This window comes from Alligator sinensis, unplaced genomic scaffold (assembly GCF_000455745.1).
Source record: "Alligator sinensis unplaced genomic scaffold, ASM45574v1 scaffold784_1, whole genome shotgun sequence".
In the NCBI taxonomy this organism is placed as follows: Eukaryota; Metazoa; Chordata; order Crocodylia; family Alligatoridae; genus Alligator; species Alligator sinensis.
In genome coordinates, this window is record NW_005842318.1 from 624,377 (window position 1) to 630,376 (window position 6,000).

At 41.8% G+C, this 6,000-nt stretch overlaps 1 protein-coding gene across 2 annotated transcripts in view; it reads left to right on the forward strand.

Moving 5' to 3' along the window:
* Positions 1 to 2,838, forward strand: part of STK17B (serine/threonine kinase 17b) — a 30,917-nt gene extending 28,079 nt beyond the window's left edge. For both annotated transcript variants that reach the window (XM_025209950.1, XM_025209951.1), the window contains exon 10: positions 2,772 to 2,838. The gene's annotated coding sequence lies outside the window, so the exon portion shown is untranslated. The remainder of the gene's footprint in view (positions 1 to 2,771) is intronic.
* Positions 2,839 to 6,000: the final 3,162 nt, after the last annotated feature.

The window sequence follows — 6,000 nt, forward strand, 5'->3', positions numbered from 1 at the left end:
AGCTGGTCTTGCCTGCCAACCTATGGTACATTGGCCACCTGTTTGGCATAGGTATGGCCACCACCAGGGAGGCCATCCTGGAGGTGTACGGTGCCCTCCAGGACATGCTGGGGGACACAGTGCTCCATGTGCATGACCCTTTGGTAGTGGTGGTGGGGTTCTGGGCCCTGGGATTCCCCCAGTGCATTGGAGCCCTGGATAGGACCCATATCCCTGCCACCTGCCCACTTCATGCAGACTGCCCCTATTACAACCAGAGGGGCTTTCACTCTGTGGTGCTCCAAGCTATTGTGGACCACCACAGGGCCTTGATGCATGAGCAACACCTGGGCAGGTAGTGCCCTGTGTCTTCAGGAACTCCAGTCTGCCAGGCCTGGTGCAGAGCAGCTGTTTTACACTGGGGGTGCTGGATCTGCAGTTGGGTGCTGTGACAGTCCCACCTCTTCTCCTCAGGGACCCCACCTACCCACTCTTCCTCTGGCTCTTTCGGACCTATGGTGGCCAGCTGGAGCCGTGCCAGGCCCATCTTAACTGCTGCTTGGGCCAGACCCAGGCTCTGGTGGAGTGCGCCTTCAGCCACCTTAAGGGCTGCTGGCACACCCTCACCTCCTGCCTCAAGTTAGCTAAGAACAGGGACAGGCCAAGTCTGGCCCACAGGCTGGATCCAGTTGGCCATGGACTTCATTTCCCAGCTGCCCCTGCCAGCATGACTTGGGTCAGTCTCCATGGAGACCCCAGCCGCACCTGGATGGGAGAGCTCGGGCTGGGGTCTCTGTGGAGCCCAGCCATAGCTGCACTGGTAAACTATTATTGTGCAAGTGTGCAGGAAACTATGCTAATGCGCAGTTAAGCCCTCTGTGTATTAGACGATTGCTGCTGTACTAATGGAACAGGACATGGGAAAATTTCCCTATTTAATCTCAGATAAACATCCACAAAGTTTATGTAATTTTTTACTCAGCTGAATTGCTGCTGCTATTGTTATAATTTAGATTTATATCCAAATTATGGGATGATCAACTTGAAAATATTCCTTGAGAGAGAGAATATAGAGAATGTTAAATAAAAATGATCTGTAAGGTCTCTTCCAGCCCCTAACAACTATGACACTATGAAAAAGATCCACTTAGGCCCTTATATAGAAAACTCTTATTTATGTAACCGTTACTTGCATCATTAATTGTAAGATTCTGAAAGTACATGTTTGCAGGATTGGGCCTCTGATGTGGCAACATTTACTTCTGTTTTTACAGCAGAAGAAACTTCATATTAAGGGTGAATTCCTGGCTTCAATGAACTCTGTTGTAAAACTCCTGTTGACTAAATGGGATAGGGAATTCACAGTAGACGTCTTGGGAAAGAGGATGTGAAGCACAAAACTTCTCTGGCAGTGAGTTCATTAGAAAGCAGGGTAGATGTGCACCTATATAGGCTGACTAAATTAGGCATATGGAGTTTTATTAGAAGCTGTGAAAAATGTGCATAGTGTGGTGTATAGACTGGTGGTTTGAATATGAAAGGTAGGAGAGGCAGAGAGCAGGGGAAGGTGGAGAAAGGGCAATTCTGGGAGAGGCATAGAAGCAAAGAAACCCATAGGAACACGGGTCACAAACGCTAACCCAGCTCCCTTCCTGTCTCTTTTATTCAAATCACTTTCTCCAGTCTATGCAGTGCTCCTGCACACCCTTTCACAGCATGTAATAAAGTAAACTCCAGTTCACAAAAGCTTATGCTATATAAGATCACTTTATTAGAAGTTCACTCATATATATATATATAAAAATAAAATAAGCTTTTGTGAACTGGAGTTCACTTTATTAGCTGCTGTGACATACATTATATATATAATCTGTAAAGTACAAATCTACCCTGCCTTCTGCTTGACTTCAGACTACCATGGCTAACCATGCCTCTCTAATGAGTTCATTATTTGTCAGCAGAGTTCAGCCAAAACAAGCAAAAATGCCTCGGTTATAAGACAGTAATTACCAAATGTGCCTTGTACTCAGTTCAGTATTAATCTACTCCATTTGCAATCCAGAAGACGCAAATTGGGTTGATTAGGATTGTATTTGTAGTTTGTGGGATTATATTTGTTTAAAGAGATGATAATAGAAGCAACAAGCTTTTTAAGGTAGTTACATAATCCATGTACTGAAGGCCTGACAATAATATAAGTAAACTTTAAGCACAATGAGCCAAGCTAATGTCTCTGTCTTTTATTTCCTTTGTAGAAATATCTTCATTTTCCCCTATGCTTAATTTGGAAAATAAACAAACTATTGATTTAACTAGGTGCTTACCAGCATATGAGCTTTCCATGGTACTTAAGGGCACTTCATTATGTTTACTGTTGGGAAGCACTGTTTTGCTTTCTCTGCCAAGTTTTCATAAATATCCCCTCAATGTCCTGTTCCAGTCTTATTTTCACAGAAAATGTCCAAAGAGCTAATGAACTACACTGTTCTACATTTAGCTGTAATACTGAAATTACTTTCAGGAGCAGTCTATATTGCCCTTATTGTGAAAGAAAATAGCATTGTATAGATCCATCCTTTAAATTTTCTCTCATTTCTAGTACTCCTAAGGTTTTCTGTGTAGTATGGAAGTTGACTGATGAAAAGAAGGCTTTCTGTAACACAAGCCTCCTATCATTATAACATGTTCTTCAGAAGTATGATTATACAAAACAATCACTTGATATTTCATGTTTCTATTTTTCAGTTTTGCCAACTTCCATTTGTACTGTATAACTATTTATTTGTATACAGTTCTAAGCTCATCATCCTCTGATTTCATCTTGAGAAGCTAAATATTCTGGATCTGGAAGATGAGTTGCATTTGGTTAATTTGTTGGTCTTTCCATGTAAGTTCTTGGTTTTATAAGTCAAAATGTTAGCTTAGTATCCCTCTTGAAATACTAACTGCATCTAATTGAATCTTAGGCTAGGGACAGACATTACACACAAATTGGTTTAAGTGATCAGAAACTGGTTTAAACCTGTAACAACAGATGTTCAGTGCAAATAAACCAGTTTGAAAATGGCTGAAACCAGTTAGAGATAAGCCTGGTTGAATGTAGTATAAAACTTAACTGATTTGGCTTAAACTGGTTTATGCAATGTCTGTCCCAGACCCCTTGCTGGTTTAAGATAAACCAGACACTCCCAGCATCCCACATGCTCTCTGGGCTGGGCGGGGCTCTCTGTTTCAGAGCGGGGCTGGCCCCTCCCCTCTGCTCCTGGGCAGAGTTTCCTGGCGCAGACTTGCAGACACAGCAGGGTCTGCTGGCTTCCCCATGCCCCCCTCCCCCTCCACTCTCACCACTTGCTGCTTAAGCAGGGTCCCTTCCTCCCCTCTCCCACAGCATGACCATAGCCAGCATGTGGTATGCTAGCTAGTGCTCTATAAGGCTCTGGAAGACAGAGCAGGATCTGCCTGGCTTCCCCCTGCTCTACCCTGCCCTCACTGCTCAAGCAGGAAATCCCCTTCCTCCTCCCCACCCATCTCCCACAGCACAGACCCCAGCCACATGGACCCTAGGCATGTGGTATGGTAGCTAATGCCGAGAGGTGTCTGTGTGTGTCTCTCTTTCATTGGGACAGGCAGGCAGACAGAACAGGGCTTTTGGACCTCATCAACAGGTCACCTGGTAAGTTGTTTAAGAGTTTGAAGTAATGGGAGAGAGGCTATTGTTTTGCTAATTGAGTGATAAAGACTCATCAGCTCCAGGCTACCTTGTTCGCCTGTCAGTTTGCTGCAGACAGTCTGACAAGCAGGCAGGGAGATTGAAAAGCTCTGTATCATCCACAGATGCATGCACTGCATGCCCCCACTTGCCTCAGAGTTTGCTAGCAAGGGTCTGGGGGCTGACAACTCTCCCACCCCTTGAGCAGCCAGCAGGGGAAAGCCTGGGATGGTGCAGGCAGACCTCCCTAATGAGAAAGTCCTGCCTGGGCCTGGCCATGCCCCCCTCAGCTCAATACTGTGCAACAGAAGGGAGGGCTGCTCTAGCACTCCCCGGCTTCTGGCCTGAGCCACTGCAGGCATGTGCCTGAATTTCCTCAGTCCAGAGGGATTGTTTGTATGGTTGGAAACCGGTTCAGCCTAGCCAGGTTAGACTAACCTGCAAAGGTTGAATCAATTCAGGCTCTGGCTTTTGAATGTCTGTCCCTAGCCTTAAAGACTAGTGAATTGATTTTAAAGTTGTAGCAGTCCATATTGTAAACACAAGCTAACTCAATTGTTAAACTCAATTGTTAACTTAAGTTTATTAAATTTCACATGGTTTGGCTTTTGGTTATAAGTGACTGAGAGGCAGGAATTTTGAGCATGATCTTATTAATATAGCTATATTCAGAGAGTACTGATTTAAATTATGACACTAGAATAATGCAAGTTCTAGTAGGATGTGCACATGCATTTCTGAGAAGATGAATTGGGTAAATTATCATGAAGCATAGTTAAGGGCTTAAACTATATATGAGATAACTAAATGGTGGTTCTATTTTTAATTCAGCTTGCTATGTTACCTTGCATCAAAATGGATTCAAGTTAGAAAATAGTCCATTTGCTTTTTTCCCCATTTATAATCCACCATGTAAGCCCTCTTAACTATCAGTTAATTCAAAAGTTTAGGTTGCTCATTAAAGTTGAACAGGCCATATGAATGTTATTGCAAATCTATATACCATATTGTCTCACATATAACACATCTCTGAACATAATATATACCTTGTTTTTGAAAGGTAGAATGTATTATAATATATAGTTCCTTATATCATTTAACTGAGCAGCAGCAGCTACAGAGTGCAGCCTGCAGATTTTAATTCAGTTTTTGTCTGTAAGTGGCAGAAACTGCTCTTGTGATATTTTTTGCATGTAATGTGCTTTGCAATTTCCAACAGCTGTTTTTTTGGGGGGGAAGTGTATGTGAGGAAAATATGGCAAATTTAAAGGCATTTTTATGTCAAAAGGCAAAAGACACTTTTCTTAAATCTTTAGAGGCTTCATACATTTAGAGCAACAATTTCTGTATAGCTTGTACATTCATTTGGACTCTTCTCACCAGTGGAAACATTCAACTAATTAACCTTTTGAACAAATCAGTGTATTTAATATGAAGTCAGTAATACCAACCAATATTCTGTTTTTATCTATAGTTCTACTAAGTACATTTAACGAATTTGCCTAATACAAGAAGTGTATATGTATGTGTTTATTAGCTATTTACTCAAGACCAGAATGGAGTGAAGAGAAATTCCAGAAGAGGCACAGTGTGTGAATTAAAAAGAAATGTGGTTCCATAACCCTAGATAGTGTGGGTGGGATTTTCCAAGGAATCTGAGTGAGAAATAAAGTTGATTTGAAATTTAAATCACTTCACTAGACAGTATGATCACATTCCTTTCCCATAGTAGCGTTAACAGCACACAGATATTACTTGACTAACAAAGCACCTGGAAAAAAAACCAGACCTTAAAATAAGTTGTTTTTGCTTTTAAAGGAAAATCCAAGGCTGCACAAATGGACATCTTATTTGGATATTATGCATACTTGACATACAGCTACTGCACTAACATCGGGGAGTGTATTATTTTATGTTGTGTTGCTATGAGTGCTTTAAAGGACTATAGAATTCCTGTTGCAAGGAAGTTAAAATCTCAGGTTGACTACTGAGACAACAGACAAGAAGGCCATGGGAGAGCAAAGATGATGAAAAACAGCCTTGATAGAGAAACAGGCTGAAGTATAAGGTTTTCAGAAACATCTAGAGTTGATTACGAGCCTAAGCCCCACTGTTTTTTTTTTCTCCAATAAATCTTCTGTGAGAGTGCACCTTGCATCCTCCTCTTTTAGATCAACACTCTGGCTTTGAGAATAAATTAGGACATAATAATACGTACAACATAATACAATACAATTAGTCTTGCCTTTAAGTATTGCAGGTTCTATTTTACTGAGAATTTTCAGTATTACAGTAACAGGGAGGGGTTTGCC